At 35.6% G+C, this 20,959-nt stretch overlaps 1 protein-coding gene and 1 long non-coding RNA gene across 1 annotated transcript; both read right to left on the bottom strand.

Annotated features, from left to right (window-relative positions):
* The window catches only part of LOC135743807 (uncharacterized), a 112,841-nt gene that overhangs the window by 44,210 nt on the left and 47,672 nt on the right, over positions 1-20,959 (bottom strand).
* On the bottom strand, positions 714-5,693 carry LOC135743967 (uncharacterized). The gene is made up of 4 exons (XR_010530632.2): positions 4,905-5,693; positions 3,962-4,026; positions 3,467-3,601; positions 714-1,680 (listed from the first exon to the last, which is right to left on the bottom strand). It is a non-coding gene; the product is annotated as an uncharacterized lncRNA (long non-coding RNA).

Genomic DNA, 20,959 nt, shown 5'->3' with positions numbered 1-20,959 from the left:
CTTCACAAAATAAATCCAAACAGCTCCAGGATAATTAACAAAGGTCATCTGAGGGTAATCCACGCGGTGGGGTTGTAGAAATATCCATATTTAAAACTTTATTAACGAAAATAACTACCTTCCGGTAGCGCCGCCATTTTAGTCATGTCCGCATTCAAGATCAGAGCTTTACGCTACACTGTAAAAAAAAAACGTTTTTTTACAGGTAATATTCTGTATATTTTTACAGAATTTTCCAATTTTTTCATTAAACAGTAAAATGCTTTTGTTTTACAGATATTTTCTGTTATTTAAAGATTTACCATTAAAATGACAGTATTTCCTTGTAATTAACAATCACATCAAAATTATGTTTTTTAAAGGCAATTCATACTATTTTTACAGATCAAAAATGTATTTTCACAGACATTTGCCGTTAATTTTCACAAACATTTGCCGTTAATTTTCACAGACATTTGCCGTTAATTTTCAGACATTTGCCGTTAATTTCAACAGAAATTTGCCGTTAATTTCCACAGACATTTGCCGTTAATTTTTACAGACATTTGCCGTTAATATTTAGACATTTGCCGTTAATTTCCACAGACATTTGCCGTTAATTTTCACAAAAATTTGCCGTTAATTTCCAGACATTTGCCGTTAATTTCCACAGACATTTGCCGTTAATTTCCACAGACATTTGCCGTTAATTTTTACAGACATTTGCCGTTAATTTTCAGACATTTGCCGTTAATTTCCACAGAAATTTGCCGTTCATTTTTACAAATTAAAAAATTATTTTTACAGAAAATTTCTGTAAATGTTTTATTGATTATTTTTCTGTAGAAATGTAAGTAAAATTACATAAATCAGTAAATTTATAGTGTTTAAAATGTATCCCTCTTCAGCATTGAAACTTTTAGGGTTTTGCTCTTGCTGCAAAGTAAGACCACGTCCACTGTTAACTCACATTCCACCTCAATCTCTAACTGGTGAACATTGTTCAGCAATACTACAACATGACTTCATCAAATCCACTTCTTTGGTTTTGTGCTGCTTGTAGCTATACAACTTGACTAAGAAATGTTTTTGGAGCTGCAACTTGTGTCATGGTAGCCTACACTGTAAAAAAAATTACTGTAATTTTTTTTAACTGCTGTGATAAATCATTTAATGTAATGTAAACTAAAACACTTAAAATAACAGAAAATCACAGATGTAGCCAAATGCATTTATTGTTCAATAGTCCAAAACTTTCCAATGCATTAAGATAATAAGTATTAGTTTCCAAAACTCTCCAATACAATGCAGATCACAAAATAAGGATTTAGCCTTGGAAATACAACAACGAATACCACTAAGCACTGCAGCATTTAATTAACCACAAAGGAACACATTACTACATAGTGACCAAACTTCAGTCATAAATTTACAGTTTAAACAAACACACAAGAAATAGTTTTAACTGTGCCTACCTTTAAATTGCTTATCTATGAAGATAAACTTTTAAATTAAACACAAACTTGAAAATCTTGTCAGAGTCTCTTCTTCAATTCCATTGGAATTAACTGGCAAGCCATTCAAAGTCCATTAGTTTTCGTAGCAGTGTTCATACATTTGGGTTCATTCCATGCCTTTATTTGTCTCACATTCCAGCAGCAAATTTTTTATCCAGTTTCCGGACTGATGCCCACAACTTCTCTGTTAAAAAAAACAACAACCAGAAGATCTTATTATAAAAAATCAGCATATACTAAAACAATAAAATAAAAATTGGTGAACTTGATGCACAGTACAAATGTATTTTACCATCCACAAACAAATGTCTTAAATTTGAATATATAAAATTCAGAATTTAAATTAATGTGTATTGATTTATACAAATGGAGACATGTATGTGAATAAAAATGCAAAAACTGAGATGTGCATTTGTGGTTCAGGTGACACGCCTGCATTTATCCCGTTCTGTTTATTTGGATTTTGAGACTCATTTCCCCATGTAAAGCATTATATGAGCCAAATATAAACAACTATCGATGAATAAACCAAACAAATGCATTTCATTTTTGTGTCCGTAAAATTCAATATTCAAATGAATGTGCATAGATTTGTACAAACAGAGACATTTGTGAATTTCAGTGATTATATTTTGTATCATTATATCACAATTTGTGCATGCAAAAATGCTGATGTGCATTTGTGAATCAGGTGATACATGTAAATTCACATGTTTGGTTCATTCAAATTTTGCGACTTTTGTTGCGTGGTTTGTATTTAACCAAACAGGATGAATGCATGTACATCGCCTAATTCACAAATGCACATTGAAGTTTTTGCATACACAAATTGTAATAAACTAATAAAAAATATAATCACTGAAATTCACAAATATCACAATTTGTGCATGCAAAAACAAAACCACCAATGTGCATTTGTGAACCAGGCAATGCATGTGCATTCATCCTGTTTGATGCACATAATTAAATTCCAACACAAAATGAAACGCATTTGTTTGGTTCATTCATTGATAGTTGTTTGTATTTGGCTCATAAAATGCTTTAAACGGCAAAATGAAAATCTCAAAATCTAAATGAACAGAACGGGATAAATGTAGGCGTGTCACCTGATCCACAAATTCACATCTCCTTTTTTGCATGGGCAAATTATGATATATATAAATACAAAACAAAAAAATTTAACATTTTATTCACATACATGTCTCCATTTGTACAAATCAATACACATTCATTTAAATTCTGAATTTCATATATTCCAATCTTATGGCATTTGTTCGTGTATGGTAAAATACAGTTGTAACGTGCATCAAGTTCGCCGGGAAATGTCCATGTATTTGTTATTTTGACTAATTTCAACCCATAATGCAGTGGTGGTAGTGTCATAGTTATTAGTATCTGCTCTAGAGTTTGGTGTGAAACATGACAGGGATTTATAGATAAACAGTGCATAATCACTGTCTATGTGTCAACTCATGATAAAGCCAGTGACGGCCGGTGACTTATTTTTCGAGGGCACATAATGCAAAGCTCGTCACAACATGTATTTAGCTCTTCATGTGTGTTGCTCGCCATTTCAAAATATGTGTTTAGCGCGTCAAGTAAATGTATGTGCATCACGCAAGATGTCAAAATACAAGCCTGCTGCAGACACGTCTAAATGGTTTATGATAAAAGAGATGCTCGCGTTTGCCAGATACTGGCTTAATCTCATGTGTGATGTGTTAAGTGAGTGTCTTGGGAGTATTTTGTGAACGTGAGCGTCACTTATCATAAACCCTTTCGATGCGTGTTCAGCAGGCACTCATTTTGACAATACACATGATGCACATGGTTCACATGACGCAACAAACACATATTTTGAATTTGCTCCCCTGAAAAAAGAAGTCACTAACTAAAAAACCTAACCTAGAAGTCAAAAAAACTTGCAAGTATACAATAGATATTGGTTAAGAGTTTATGCTCTGAATTACCTCTGAATAAACTCAAGTGTGCATGCAGCTTGATTGTGATATGTGTCAGATATGCCCCAAATGCCTCTAAACATGGGCCCAGGATAACTTTCTCTTCAGATGACAACATCCATTTGCTTGAGGTCATCAATTCACCTATATAAAGTAAACTTGGATTAATAATGGTTGTGACAGTATGGTTCATGGCATGCACTGCAAAGAAGAGCTTAGTAATTCTGTCTTTTTTCCAGTCTAAATATATTCAAATTCTTAAATCAAGAAAGAAATTTTGTCTAGCTTCAATCTAAATTAAGTGAATAAAAAATAATTTAAAATTATCTTTTTTGGATTATTCGACTATACAAAGAGTAAATTTACTTATTTACTTAAGCTCTTTATTGCAGTGTAGGTACCTTGTGTAAACCAAAAAATACAGATAACACTAGAAAATAAAAAAAACATTAATGATTACAAAAGAAAGCAAAAAATAGTTTGTATTCATTGTATCCAAATTACCTTGGATGATCAGTGAGAGGTGAATCCGATAATCCTCATTCCATGTCAGCTGCAGTTGCTGCTACCTAAAAAAAAAAAAAATTAAACTATATTTCATACAAACAGGACATAAAAAAGAAATAGCATCAATTAGAAGGACTAAGTATTAATTATTTTTCTTATTTTCGAAGTGAATGGGGCTCATTAAAGATTGGGTTACAAACATTCCTCAAAATATCTTCCTCCGTGTTTGAGATGTCATGAATATGAAGTGAAATGCATTTAACATACTATCTTGTATTACATAAATGTATTTAAGTAAACTTGTACTCATCTTTCATACAAAGATGGGTTCAAATGTATTACAAGTGGTACCTAAATACATTTTTAAATTACATTTTAGCATATTTCATATGTACTAAGGAACAAAAAATGTAGGCTATATTAAGTACAAAATTAGTACATGAAAAAAGAGCACTTTGAGTAGATTATAGGATTGTACTTGTCTTTGATCAAAGTACGACTTCATGAGGCGAGGCGCTGCAAGAAACGACAAGTGGATGACATCAGAGTAACGCGAGAGCGATAGGAATCAGCCTCTTCCGCAACATGTCTCGCGGTACTCTGATGTCATCTTTGTCAGTTCATGCGGCGCTGCGTAAAGTTGAGTACACAAAAAAACTCGAAGCAGGATAATTTATCTCTTACTTCTCAGCCTGAGAAATACAAGGTGTGGCGTGTGAGCGTGTGAACTGACTGAAATGCGTGTGTCTAACGGTGAATGCGTGCGACTTGACTCGAGAGCCCTGTCTTCCAACATGTGCATCAAACTAACACGCGCATATTACATCAAATAATGTGCTACAGACTCGCCCAATAAATTCAGCAGAGAAACTAACGCTAATACTTAACTCTGATGAACAGTCTGGTGTTTGTAATGTGACAAATTAAAAATATTACTTACACAATGGAAGAATTATCAGATGCAACTTCTTCATTCCACTCCGACCGTAGACACCTGTCTGCGCAAACTCGCAATGCGCATGTGCACCGGGCGCAAATTTGCTGATGACGTCGTGACATCACACGTACTGCGCTACGCACACATGTTGTCTAAATGTGTTTCTTATCAAACATTTTTGACAAAGATATGTACATTATCAGAATCTACATGAATGTTTATAATTCATTTAATAGGCTGCATTTATTGCAGTTATTGTAAAGTGCCAAAGCTTTTATTTCCAAACTAGTGCCACAGCTGACTTTTTAAATAAATACATAAAATAAAATAATAAGTGTCATTACATGTTGTCCTGTAGCATTTACATATTAGCCTATTTCAAAAATACAGTATTGCAGACATAACTGTAAAATTTGCATTTAGCATGCTCCCACAATTCATTGCAAACTACAGTATAGGGAGAGAGAGAGAGAGAGAGAGAGAGAGAGAGAGAGAGAGAGAGAGAGAGAGAGAGAGAGAAAACAGGGCTTAAGACAAATTTTATACAGGATCCACAACAACCATTATTAAAAACTAAGCTTTTGTACACACTCACAGTCAGTCTCACACCCCATCTCCATTCAAAACAAAGCATCACTATCTGTGTATTTGTAATATGTAAACTAAATGGACACAGATTCTATTAAAGACTTAGACCTAGTCCACACGGACCGGAGTATTTTTATAACCGTGTTATTTTTTTATGTGGTTCGGCCGTTTGTCCACGCAAAAACGCAGTATCAGTGCACTGAAACCAAACATTTTTGAAAATCCCTGCCAAGGTGAGGATTTTAAGAAAACGCTGGTTGCAGTGTTGTCGTGTGACGTCAGAGTGTGCGCCGTTATCTGCTGTATTATATTGTCGCCTGCTGGTGTGGCATGCTCTTGACAGTGCTTGATAGCGTGTTTTTGCTTTTTCATGTGGACAGAGATTTCTTTTAAACTGAGCATGTGTGGACAGGATTTGTTTGGAGGAAAAACTCAGGTTATAGAAATACCCATGTCCGTGTGGACTACGCCTTATTTTCCTGCCTTTTTACACTGGTGGGATTTCAAAATGGCAAACTTAGGCCTTGTCCACACGGACACTGGTATTTTTATAACCGTGACCTTTTTTTTTGCCGTTCATCCACACAGACATGCAGTATCACGTCACTAAGGTTATGTTTACACGTGGGCGGCTATTTTCATAAACGGACATTTCAACCTCTCCGGTTTCCAAAATAATATCGTGCACACATGTCAGTTTTCAGAAAAGTGTTTATTTACACGTACCCGTGCATATATGCCGTCAAGAAAAGCTCAAGCCCACGTAAGCCAATCACCGGCAGCGCTGGTGGTGACGCAAACTGGTTCATGTTGGAGGGAGGAGTTGTTGCCGTATGTGATCGATGACGTCAAAGTACCGCGAGAGCGAGTTGAGGAATCACTAGTCTAATTTCAAATCGCTCTGGCGGTACCTTGACATCATCCGTCTGATCGGTTCTTGCAGCGCCACATGAAGTCAAACACGCGTAAAATTGCTGACCTCCGAGCACTCGTCTCTGCTCGACATAATGGAGCAGCTGTATTTGCAAAAACAAACACACAAAACGAGTTTGCATGAACATAAATGTGATCTTGGAAGTGTTCAGAGTAGCAGTCACATGTAAACATAGGTCAAACTTTTGTCATAAAAAATGACAAGAATCATTGGTGTTGTTGCCATGAACTTCTATATTTATATCCTAATATAAACTAAGGTATTGTTATATGAAAACCCCAATTTTGTGATCAACTTTCAAGTATTACAAATAAAGGAAAGTCTTGGACATTCAAAAAACATATGAAAAACATCATGAGCATTACAGGACAGAACAATCTTATTAAACTTTGATATCTATTTGAGGCTGTAGCACAACTCTACACTGAAGATCTCCACATCGCTTGGAGATAAGAGCTTTACACAGTACTCTCCATGATGGATGCACTTCTTCGCAAATAGAGATTTTATCCCTTCATTTAGTATCTGTTTCCTTGCAAATGTCCAACATGCACAGATTTAACACACATATAAACGTTTTTCTTTGCCACATTATGAACAACCAAATCCCTTTCAACAATGCAGTCTGGTTTATATTACATCTCCTCCATCTTTAGGGGTCACCTTCAGCTCAGGCAAGTTCTGAGGTGTAAAATCATCTACCAGGGCTGAGTTTATACATGACATTAATGCATGGGGCAAAGCATCCCTAATACACTTAATTATCCTGCCCACAGTTCTCAGAGATTTTAATTTAACCTGTGCAGCAAGTGTGTAATCATAATCATAAACACACAATAATCATAAAGCACAAGTAATTTTTACTGTTTACCACACTCTTGTTATTTTTCAGGCTGTTTAACTAGTGACTAAGGAAAAGTCTCATACATAAAATTATCTTGTATGAAATTGATTTGTCCATGTTGAAAAATAGGGTGGATGATATAATGAAGAATAGGGTCAACAGTCATACGGGAAAAACCCCAACAGAATCTTTCCTTGTGGAATTTTCCAGGCCTACACGTTTAAAGAAGCATTTCACCCGTAGAAACATTCATCTTTATTGAAAGTGTGTCATATTTGTAGTCAAAATGTAACATACATTTAGAATTTGGTGCCTATTTGACTGAGAAAAGGGGTGTTTGTAGTCTCACTCCCTCAACAAAGATATTGGACTTCCTTCTTTCAATGATGCAAAATGACACACGCACGCACACACATATATGGCCTATAACATATTGCTACTATGTATGTGTAAATAAATAAATAAATAAATAAATAAATATATATATATATATATATATATATATATATATATATATGTGTGTGTGTGTGTGTGTGTGTGTATACACACGCACGCACACACATATATGGCCTATAACATATTCCTACTACGTATGTGTAAATAAATAAATAAATAAATAAATAAATAAATATATATATATATATATATATATATATATATATATATATATATATATATATATATATATATATTTTGTGATTGTAACTTTTGTTGCCTATTCAGAGTTTGTTTTGACAAAGATCAAAATATTTCCACAGAATAATAAAAATAACATTATTCTAATTTCAACTCCATACAACTATTTACCATTCACAATTTTATTCAACAGCACACTTTATTCCGATACATCTCTTGTTTGTGTGTGTATGTGTGCAACACAGATTCAAATTTGCCGCCAATTCCCGCCCACAACGGCGAATGTGTCGTAGGTCGTAACAGTCGAATGAGCAGCAATGATTTGGTCACGTGTTTTAGAAGTTTGAATTTACAAACGGATGTCAGATGCGTCTCAACGCAGTCAACGGGTTTGCGCGGTATTTTCGATTCACTCTGAGTTTAGGTGAGCCATCCTCGGATATCATGGAGCTGCATTGGCATTTCGGAATAAGGAATATGTTTTCTCCTGCGTTTCGAACGAAGGTAAGAGTGTTTTCAGTTCAATATAAAAAGTATGCATTTGTAACTGGTGTGAATTATTTGAATCGTTTTTTCCTATATTGTATTATTTTCTTAAATTTACTGGTGGTTATACACCGTTTTGTAATTAAAATGGGTTAATGAACCTCAAACAATTTTGTTCATATCATTGTTCACAAGTAAGAGAATATAACGTTAAATTAAAGGAACTTTTCTTCGGGTCTTCGTTTAGGGTGGGAGCGTCTTCGGGGGAACATCTCCCGGGTTCCTCCATGTACGACGTGTGATGGTGCTTTTCTCGTGGACGTTTCTCTGGTATGCTGAGTTTTATCGTCCAAATGCATATTTTTGCTCAAGTGCTCAACAGCATTTGATCGTGTTGGTTGTGATGAAGTGTTTAATTGTAATAAGCATATTATGAATTTCATAATCTTATAATTATCATATTATGCTCAGTGTCTTCAGGACAGAGTGAGAGAAAAGACATTGCCCCGTCGATCCACTGATGATGTTGGTCTGTTTACAGGTATGTTGTTTGTTTAGTTATTTTTTATGAAAGAAAATAGATCTTATTACCTGTTAATAAACATGCATTGTGTTTTAAGAATCCATTTGAATGATTTGTGCTGTGCTTGACGCACGTGGTCAGGCCTGCACATGGTGTAGGTAGGTGCTAGTATGTTTCATTTGGATGTTCCTAATGTCATTGTAGTTGTTTCATTAGAAGGTTAAATCATAGGAATATGAATTAATAACATATTTCAATGTAATCTAGTATATTTAATGTTGTTGTATAACGTTACTTATACACTATTAGAGTGCATTTAAGGAGAACTTTGGTCAATTTTAACATTTTAGCTGTCAGTACAGAGAACAATAAAAACAATTGTTGTTGGCTACACTGTGTTATCCTCTTTAAAATTTGCACCCAGTTGACTAAAACGGGCCCAGTTATGTTCTTTTAGCCTCTTTAACACCCTGGAAATGTTAGAAGTGATCCTGTGTTCAAATATTTATATTATTTTGTATCATTAGAGTAAAGTAAACTTTTTTTTTATCAAATGATATATTCACCACAGTATTGTGGTCAAACCTTAATATCAATCATAATAACAGGTTAAGTGTTTCCTCCATTAATGAGTTTGGAAATTTTAAAGAATGCTTAAACGTATCAATTTCGCAAATCCTAAATGTAAAGAGTATTTTAAAATATTTAAATTTGATTTCAGGTTATGTGGAAAAGCCTGTGCTTGGTGGAGATCTACTGCAGATGACCACAGCATCCCAGGTCCCAAGAGGGGACTGTTTTAGTCATTTTCTACTGGGCAAACTGAATTACTCCAGGTCAGATTATTACATTATTTCCTATCATAATGCTGCGTTCACTCCAGCCACGGTAGAGGCACAAAGCGGCAGTGATTTCAATGTTATGTCAATTTAAAAACGTGTTTACGCGCATCTGGAGGTCTTGCGTTGCTAATGAGGCATTAAGCGTGGTTCGGTAGACGCAAATCCACCTCAATTGTGTGTCTAGTTTGCGCAGTTGAAAAATCTGAACTTTGGTGGAAAAACGCCCCGCATTAAAGGTAGGGTAAAAAATTTTTAAAACTGCTAACTGTAGCTGCCTAGCAATGAAATCCCGATCCCACCCTCAAGTCAAATCGCCATCCAAAGTCACGCCTCTTTCAAAACACATGAACACGCACAGATCAGACGGTCACGTCTCATTTCTCATTCACCAGTGAGAAAACTTTGCAGTACAAAGTGAATAACACTTCCAAAATAACCAACATAAACAACTGGTTTACATCAGAATTAGTTTAAGCACACGTTTGGTTGTGTAGACTTAGTAACTATATCGTTACTCTAATCCGTAAACGAACACAAATTTCATAAGCAACACAATGTTTCATCAAAGTAGAATATCTGAATCCATCTCAATACAAACATATCGCGTACCTACCTTACCAAAATAAACAGTGCAACGACCCTTTCAGACCCTCTGCCTCCTGCAGCTGTTTGCATCTCGTGGTAAAGCAGTAAAGTTACCGATGTTAATTTGGGTTTTTGTTCTTGCTGATCCAGGCAGTTTTTGCTGTTGTTGTTATAAAAAATGCCTTTAGTTTTGTGGCTCCTGTGTAGGTTGTCAATTCAGCAGAAAGTTTGCTGTTCTCGCTGTTTACAGACAGGAGGTGAGCGCACGTGAACGCGCCGATGACGTATGGTATCTGCGTGGACTCGCTGCGCGGTGGGAATTCAAATTACGCTTGCGTATGAGGGACAAAAAAGGAAACGTCCGTTCGGACCGAAATCTATGATTTGTTGAACATTTTTTGGTCCTACGCCTTTCACAGATGACATAAATTTCTACAAATACATTTAAACAACTTAACACAGTGATTGCTATCAGGATGTGAGGAGACTTTTAACCAGCATAACTAAAAATGTTTCAGGATCAAATCTGTTACCCTACCTTTAACCAATCAGGAGCTTTCTCTAGTAGTGACGTAATTACAGGAAGCGAGCGGAGTCGCGGAAGCCCCTCCCGTGATGTGAATTTCCGCGTAAATGTCTTGAATAACTAGAATTTCATGTGCGGTTTTCAGGCGTGAATGAAGCGAGTAAACTCCAAATGTTCAAGCATCCAACTACGCGCGAATAGCGTTTTTTTTTGCCATCTCTTAACACGTCTGTGTGAACGCACGGTAATAGTACAGAAAACAATTATTTTAGGGGAAAAAAATCTCAAATGTTCTATTTTGAAGTTCTATTTGTAAACAAGGTCACAAATCTGTCCCTTTATTGCATGTTAAAGGCACACAAGGCAAGTCTGAGTATTATTTCTCTACTAGCTCCCCCTAGTGTCTGGGAGTAAATGCGTTCTATATCTAAGACTATACGAGACTGAAGGACACCGGGTCGGATACAGCGAACTTGAAAGTGGGGTATTCTTCCTACAGACGGTAGGGGCGGGCGAGAGAGTCTTCATTCGTCATGTAATGAGTCATTTAACCATATACCGACTTACGAAGATGATTTATTAACATAAAAATGCTGCCTTGTGTCCCTTTAAAGCCTTAAAGCGATAGTTCACCCTGCAATGAAAATTAGCCCATGATTTGCTCACCCTCAAGTAGGGCTGCACGATTCAAGCTAAAATGTGAATCCCGATTTTTTCCATGGGAATTGAGATCCCGATTCTCTCACCCGATTCTCTTTATTTTAACAAAAACATTTATTATGCACTTAACTAAAAAATGTGCTACTGGACTTTCAGTTATAATAACGTTTCTTAAAAGTCTCTTTTTCTTATTTTAGACCCCTTAAAATTTAGAATAATTTAAAATTTGTTAGCTGTTAAATTGCACCTGTGCTTTTTGTACTATCAAACTGGCCAACCTTAAAACTTTAAAAACACTAACGTTAAACCTCTAAAAGACTAAAAGATCAACATTTTGAGGCATCAGAGAGAAACGCAGACATGTAACAATGTTGCCCTCGTGCGAAAAACCCTTTCTAGTGGGGAACGCAAAGAGGCTGTTTCTCAATGTGAAGGCTGCAGCCTCTCTGGAGGTCGCATTTCTAAACTGCGCATCATAAAGACTGTCTAATTTCAGAATATTAACAATTAACGTTATAAAGATGACTAATATTTTTAGTTAATAATAAATTGTTGAAGTGTGTTAATGACTTGCGAATGTAGTGCTCCGTTAACTCAAATGAACCAGGCTTGATGACGTATACAGCCTGCATGCGACCTCCTGAGGTTGCAGCCTTCCGATTTAGAAACGTCCGGAGCCTGAGGTAAATAATTTCCTTGCCTTTTTTCGAAACCAATGTTGTTGCATCTTCACTTTCTCCGTCGCCACCAGGATTTTCCACAGTGACACTCGTTTATCCTCTCTTTTTTGTGAAAATTGCCGCTCCAGATCCACCAAGTAAACGACTGTGTTTAGGTCTGCCGCCTTGTTATACGTCACGCGAGTGACAGCGGAACGCCGCAAATGTGATGAGAGAGAGGAAAGAAATGATCGGGTCTGATTGGTGAATGAATAGGGTTTGGTTTTACCCTGTATGAGTGTGTGTTAGCAAGTTTGACTGATATTCTTGGGTTGTTGTAATGTAAATACGTGAACACTTGAACGCAGAAACTGAATACAGGGAAATACTGTAAATGCAAGTGAATCGCCGTCATTTAAAATGAAGATCGCCTATATGTATGAATCGAGATCGTGATTCTTTTTCGATTAATCGTGCAGCCCTACCCTCAAGTCATTCTAAGTGTATATAACCTTCTTCTTTCAGACAAATACAATCATAATACAATCATGTTAACAAATGCCCTGGCTCTTCCCAGATTTATATTAGAAGTCAATGGGTGCTTCTGTTTTGAAGTTGATAAAAGTGCATCTATCCATGGTAAAAGTGCATTTCTGGATGTTTTCGTTCACTTAGATCTATGATGCATACAATGAAAGGTAATTTTCAAAATTCCATAATAGGGGCACTTTAATATAACTCAGATTTTATTTGTCTGGAAGAAGTATGTCATACACCTAGGATCGCTTGAGGGTGAGTAAATCACAGGCTAAATGTCATTTTTGGGTGATCTAACCCTTTAAAGACCCCAATGCCATCCAAGATATCGATGTCTGTCTTTCCTCAGTGAAAGAGAAATAGTTTTTTTTTTTTTTTTTTAAGGAAAACATTCTGGACTTTTCTTTACAAAATAGGGTTCAGTGGAACCTAACTCTTGTCAGTTCAACTCAATGCAGTTTCAAAGGTCTTTGAAGTGCTTCAACGGGCTCAATACAATTCCAGCTGAGGACGAGGGGGATTTTAACGAAACAATCTAACGAAAGGATTATTTTCTACAAAAAAAGTATGTACTTTTTATCCGATAGTTCAGATTGAGCTCAGGCCGGAAGAAGCCGGGAACTAGTTCTGCGGCGTTAGTACATCATCACGCTCGGCCGGTTTGTGTGTAAAGAGTGGGGCGGTGCTTCCGCTCGCGCATGCGCCATTGAGCGTGATGACAGTTCCCGGCTTGAGCTCAATCCGAATTATTGTATATAAAGTATATACCTTTTTTTAACCAATTGTTTTGCTAGACCCCCACCCCCGGTCCTCAGCTGGTATCGTGCAGAGCCTGTGAAAAGCACCTCAAAGACCTTTGAAACTGCGTTGATTCGAACTAAGAAGAGTTTGGGTTATAACTCCAATCTGTGAAGAAAAGTTCAGAAATCATTTTTCTCTTCCACTGAGGAAAGAAAGACATGGATTAACTGACAAGCTTACTAAGAACCGGTTTGCTTTGCTCTGGCTCCAAACCAGCTCCAGCTCTCCCTTGGTGGAAAATATCAATGCTTCCTCCATAATGAGTTTGGAAATAAAAAAAAAATGCATAAAGGGACACTCCACTTTTTTAGAAAATATGCTACTTTTCCAGCTCCCCTAGAGTTAAACACTCTGGGTCTGGCTGTACCACTTTTAGCATATCTTAGCATAATCCATTGAATCTGATTACACCATTAGCATCGCGCTAAAAAATAAGAGTTTCGATATTTTTCCTATTCAAAGCTTGACTCTTCTGTAGTTACATTGTGTAGGTTACTAAGACCAATGGAAAATTAATAGTTTTTTTTTTTTTTAAGGCCGATATGGTTAGAACTATACTCTCATTCTGGTGTAATAATCAAGGACTTTGCTGCCGTAAATGGCTGCAGCAGGGGCAATTATATTACGCAGGGCCCGAAAGTAGTCCCCTTAGTAACTTTCAATCACAGGGCACTGCGTAATGTTACAGCAGCACTTGATTCAAGTCCTTGATTCATACACCAGAATGAGAGTATAGTGCTAACTAGGGCTGGGTGATATGGAGTGAAAATTATATTTGCTATATCTCGATGGACGATATATATTCCAGTGGCTTTGCATGGAAAAATACCCCCCCCCCCCAAAAAAAACTACTGAATAACAAATGTCAAAATCCACAAGGGCTTTTTTTTATTGAAGTGCAAAGAGGTAGGAACAAAGTGCTTCTGCAACATTTAAAAAAATATATACAAAAATTATACTTTAACTATAAAATAAGAAAATGCATATTTTCGTCTTTTTATTCAAAAATAAAACAACTGAATTTTTTTTCTGAAAACCCTCAGGAGATAAGGGTATTTATCCTGGACTAACATAGGTTTTAGGAGTAAATGGGTTAAATATGAGAGAAAACACTGTTGTTGTTACACAGAAAACTTAAGAACAGGTGCACTTGCACACCGCATCATAGGGAGAGAGATAGCTCTCACATCAAGAAAACGTGTGTTTGGGTCTGTGTGTGTATGTAGCACTACTGCTAACCTTTGTTTGGTCATGATAAACTAGATAAGTCGTCTTCTCTGTCAGTAACATCCGTGAAAAAAGAAAGTATACGGAGAAACGGACATTAAAGCACTGCCACCTTTTCACTGTCATTGAGAGAGAGATGCGCGCTGTCGAAGCGCCTCACGGAACGAGAGAGGGGTGCGCTGAATGTTAGCAACAATGAATTTAAGCCGTTTTAAACAGTAAAATATACATGTAAATGGGAATCATGGAAGATCTATTCGTGGTGGCCAGTGTTGATTCCGTGACGGGCGCCGCCATGTTAAATGAGAAAACACGCGAGGGGAGGGGGAACAAAAGCAAGGAGGCAGGGGCGAGCACAGCACACAGAAAAGGCAAAGAAGCAAAGTGGCGAAATCAGAATTTAATATAAACATCATATCGATATATACGATATGTCAAAATCCATTTCGAGTCCCAATAATATACCGTTATAGGTCGAATATCGAGATATCGCCCACCCCTAGTGCTAACCATATCTGCCTAGAATATCACAAATTAATTTTCCGTCGGTCTTAGTACATGATGTAACTACAGAAGTTAAGTTTTACATAGGAAAAATATTGAAACTCTGGTTATTTTTAAACATGCAATGCTAATGGTCTAATCAGATTTAATGGATTATGCTAAGCTATGCTAAAAGTGGTAAAGCCAGACCCGGAGAACGGCTGAATGGATTCCAAAACTGTAAAAATCAAGTGTTTAACTCTAAGGGAGCGGGAAAATGTGGAAACTGTGTTTTTTTATTTTATTTTTTTAAAGTGGAGTGTCCCTTTAAACTAATCCATTACACTTTAAAGGTGCACTCTGCAAGAGTTATTCATAGTTAGTCCTAACCCTAAATTTTAATAGTTTATTTTTTTTTAAATATTTCCTTCTTTTGTGATTTCAGATTATAGAAAAACCTGTGCTTGTGGATCTACATCGGATGACCATGGCAACCCAGGTGTGGAAATAGTAGACTGTTTTTAATCTGAAATCAGTGTAATATAAGATGGACAATTCTTCTGACACCATATGAATGCATACTGTCGTCTTGCAGAAGCTAGATAATTTTGATTATAAAGTTATTGAAGTCCATTGAGTGGAGAAAAGTCCTGAAATGTTTCCTCAATTAAATGTTTTTATTTTGCCAGTAAAACATTTTATTTGACACAATTATTTTATTAATTATCATAATGTAGCTGTTTTTTCATGGTTTGCTTGTATTTCTACTGTCCAGTTAACATTAAATACTGGTTACAATTGACTAAAATGACTGTTCTGTTTTAAAGGAGGTACCCTATACATTTTTTATAGTTTTTATTTTACTGCAAGAAATAACATTTCTTAGTTACTATACATGAGATTGGCTATATTTTAACACAAAATTAATGTTGGTAGACATGGCTGTTTTATATAACGACAACTAAATACCTTAATTTACAGATTATGTATGTAGCTACTTTTGAGGTATTTTAACATACTATGATTATTTTTCTATTGTCCAATCATTTTGTTAAAATATATTTGTAATATTTTAGTCTTTGATTTTATGTACTTATTGGGTTTCATACATTGCTCTTAGTTGTTTTGTAAAGATAAGCTATATTTAAGAGTAAACTGTTTTTTAACAATGTATTTTCACATACTTATTACATTTTTATACATGTCTTTTAATAAAATGGCTTATAAAAACCATACCTTTACAGAGATTAACCTGAAAAGTAGTTGTTTTTCATGCATTTTCACATACTGATTACGTTTTTATGAAATTTTCCTGGTTATTTTACTAAGATAAACTGTGATTTAAAAGAATATTACTTTATAAATACAGAGCAACTTAATAAAGTAACTATTAAAAGCCGTACATTTACAGAGATTAACCTGAAAAGTAGTTGTTTTTCATGTATTTTCACATATTTATTACGTTTTTATACAGGTCTTTTTAGGTATTTTAAAAGAATATTACTGTATAAATACAGAGCAACTTAATAAAGTAACTAATAAAAGCCGTATATTTACAGGGATTAACCTGAAAAGCAGTTGTTTTTCATGTATTTTCCACATACTTGCTACGTTTTTATACAGGTCTTTTTAGTTATTTTAAAAAGATAAACTGTATTTTAAAAGAATATTACTGTATAAACACAGAGCAATTTAATAAAATAACTAATAAAAGCCGTATATTTACAGGGATTGGCCTGAAAAGTAATTGTATTTCATGTATTTTCACATACTTACTACGTTTTTATACATGTCTTCTTAGTTATTTTACAAAGATAAACTGTGTTTTAAAAGAATATTACTGTATAAACACAGAGCAATTTAATAAAACAACTATTAAAAGCCGTACATTTACAGAGATTAACCTGAAAAGTAGTTGTTTTTCATGTATTTTCACATACTTATTACGTTTTTATACAGGTCTTTTTATGTATTTTAAAAGAATATTACTGTATAAATACAGAGCAACTTAATAAAGTAACTAATAAAAGCCGTATTTTTACAGAGATTAACCTGAAAGGTAGTTGTTTTTCATGTATTTTCACATACTTACTATGTTTTTATGCAGGTCTTTTTTAGTTATTTTACATAGATAAACTGTATTTAAAAAGAATATTACTGTATAAATACAGAGTAACTTAATAAAGTAACTACTAAAAGCCGTATTTTTACAGAGATTAACCTGAAAGGTAGTTGTTTTTCATGTATTTTCACATACTTTTTACGTTTTTATACAGTTTTATAACAGTTATTAACAGTAATATTCTGTAATTTAATGAATTATGACTGTAAAAGATTCTCTGTATTTTAACGGTTTTTGTATGTTATTTTGAAAAACATTTTTTTCCCGTAATTTGACAGAATTTCTCTGGCAACTTTGCTGCCAGAGATTTACCGTTTTTTTACGGATTTTTTTTTTACAGTGTACTTAAGGAGGCTACTCTGCTGCTGCTCTGTGCCCCCGCCCTCCGAATTTGTCATACGTCACTAAGAAAAGTGCGTACACTACGCTAATACGCTCTCCTGAATACAGAGGAGTCTAAGATGGCGGAACCCCATACATACCTTCGCCTCGGGCCCCCAATTTGCTAAGTGGGCTACTGCAGCAGTGCGGGTATGGTTTTGTGTGAATATAACAAACCGATTGTGGACCCCATTTACTTCCATAGTAGGAAAAAAGAATACTATGGAAGTAAATGGGGTCCACAATTGGTTTGGTTACAAACATTTCTAAAAATATCTTCCTCTGTGTTCATCAGAACAAAGAAATTCATACAGGTTTGTATTAACAACACGAGAGTGAGTAAATGATGACAGAAGTTTCATTTTTGGGTGAACTATCCCTTTAAGTTGGCTTGTGCGATTTCTGGTTGGAGAGCTCCATAAAAAGTCACGTGATTTCCAATAAGAGAACATAGTGAGCATTGATGCGCACTGGTTTTGGCGTTGCATTGTGGGAAATTTTAGGGAACGAACGTTCCAGTGCACTGGAAGGATTTTGAGATTGAAATGGCCGACTCCCTGATCAGTGTCCAGCATACTGAACAAGGTAGCTGAATGAGACACAGCCAAAGTTTTACCTCAGCTTAACATGCTACAGTCAGAAAACCCAGAGTGGATCCAGAGCGTAATGATTACGGAACCCGCCATAGCGACAGAGAACTTTAATTTCTACGTTTTAGACACACTAGTGACCTCTAGAAATGACGCTTCGATAATTTTCTAAAGCTTGGGATGTGATTAATAGAAAACCATCACAGAACTAAAAAATATTTTTGAATAAAAATATTTAATTGTATTTGCAGTTGAATTTTTAACATGTGCATGTTTGTGTAGATTTGTAAGGAACACAAAAAATATTGCAATGAAAAATTACAGAGTTATAATTTATTGGTATTAAAGTTGCCATGAAACAGAAGTAGTAAATGTCTTATTTTTCCGTAGTGACATATATCCGAGTGAAAAGTCTTGAATAAAGGTAGGTCTGGACTTGAATTTGCCATCGATAATTGATTTGATCTTCGGAAGTTGAGTCATGTTGCTAATTGCCGTGATCTTCCCTGGACCCTGGACCCTGCCCACCTGCCATACCATATGACCGGAAGTAAAGAGAGATCGTTTTGAGGAGTGGAGGAAATTTGCATTTTTCATTAAAGATTATGAGGGCACATGAAATTTGAATGACACATTTGATGTAGGATTTTTTTGACCACCAGACGGTGAAGTAGCAAACTGTGTCAAAAGCTTTGAATCACCAACGCAGTAGATTATATTAGTACAGGCTCCAATTATAATTTTTATCACAAAGTGACGACAGTCGTGAATAAACGCTATAAAGAGACCAAACTAGACAGAAATGATAATCGAAAAATCCTCAATTTGTAGCACACACTTCATATAGTGTACACGCCCATCCAGAAAATAGTTATAGATCTAATGATCCTCCCTTAATTTCTCTTTTATATACACATCAGGCCACTAATTTAACGGGAGGTAATCCTGTCACATAATCCACCCACGGAGGGAGTGTGTACGGGTCAGCCCTTCGGCTGGCTCAGTTCATTAAAAGTGAACTTTTTCAAATGGCCATTGATGGTCCTGAACATACTGTGTGCCTTACATACTCAGATAAAATCATATTTTCTACAGTTATTGTTTTAAAACGTTAACACTTCACAATAGGGTTGTATTTGATAACATGAGTTGATGCATTAGCTGGCACGAACTAACAATGAACAATACTTATACAGCAGTTATTAATCTTAGTAAATTTTAATTTTAGCAAACTAATAATATTAAAATAAAGTTTTAACAGGTAACATTAGTTAAAGGTTTAGTGGAAGATTTTCCCAAATTTTTGAAATGAACCGCCCCTCCCTTTAAAATAATGTACATGCGCAACACTCTACCTGCTCTACCTGCTTTACGGTGTCTGCACGGTTCGTGACTTGTGCCAGGGCTAGCATCGCTTACATCAACTTTTACTAGTAGTGATTTTAAATGGATTTCTCCAAATAACATGACAAAATTTACTTTGTCAAATAGAAACTTCATGTGGGAAGCCCAACCTGTGCTTTAAGCGCACATCAGCATGTGAAAAATTCTCCCAAAAACACTCTGGTCTTGTTTCTTTCTTCAGAGGCCCTTCTTCTTGTCATACAATTCGTAGACACTTTTTCTCTTGCGCCCCCTTAGACATTTTGAAAAAACTCGGTGAGACACAAGCTTCAATGAATGGTAAAACCGTAGACCACCAAACATATACACCTGAAAGTGCCCATGTGCAGAAAGCGAACCTAGGACGAGAACGTTCGACGGCCTTACGTCAAAATATCACCAGAATGATTGACAACCGGGATGACCAATAGTCTTGATGATGCAACCAGAAAAAAAAAATCTTCTGCTATACTGTTAATGCATCGTGAACATGATTGGCAATGCCATAACTTTATTGGCATTAACAAAGATTAATAAATGATGAAAAACTCTCTTGTTGTTATTTATCATTCATTATGATAAAACACAAACCTCTTTGTTGATGAGTATGTTGAGGTGTTATTGTGAATGATTCAGGATCAGTCTCCTCTTTAACACACTCCATCATTACAACAGTGGATCAGAATAGTAGAGTAGTTGAATGTGTTGTGACAGCAGCTGCTTGTTTGACTTCTTCACAGTATTTATAGATGAACTGGTGTGATAGTGACTTCACTGAAGATTGTCTCATTTAAGATTGTTTCTTCAGCATCTACAGGAACAGACCTGTGAAGGTATACACATGACCAAAGTTATAATTTGTTAATTCAATCCATACGCCAAATGGTTAACCCAATCTGTGATAAGCCAGGTAAAGTCATTTATTGTTATTTCTCAATTATCCATCAGCTATGTTAATGAACTTTATGGAAAAGAGGAGCACGAGTATTTCTTAAAGTTGATGTAAAGCTCATTAACAGATCTGAACGGCTTTAAAAGTGAAGTAAATCTCTTTGTTTAATGTCTTGTACAAATGTTGGCTCTTGTGAAACAACTCTCAGCACTTTACAATAAAGTTTTACAATTTAAACATATTTTGTGTCGTTTTATTTACCTCACATAAACACCTCTTCTTTCAACCGACAGACGAGCTGCAGCAGCGCAACTCTTATGACGTCACTGCACGACAGGCTCCAAGAGGCAAAATAAAAG

This window comes from Paramisgurnus dabryanus, chromosome 2 (genome assembly GCF_030506205.2).
Source record: "Paramisgurnus dabryanus chromosome 2, PD_genome_1.1, whole genome shotgun sequence".
Taxonomy (NCBI): Eukaryota; Metazoa; Chordata; class Actinopteri; order Cypriniformes; family Cobitidae; genus Paramisgurnus; species Paramisgurnus dabryanus.
This window is presented reverse-complemented; position numbering and strand designations above follow the sequence as displayed.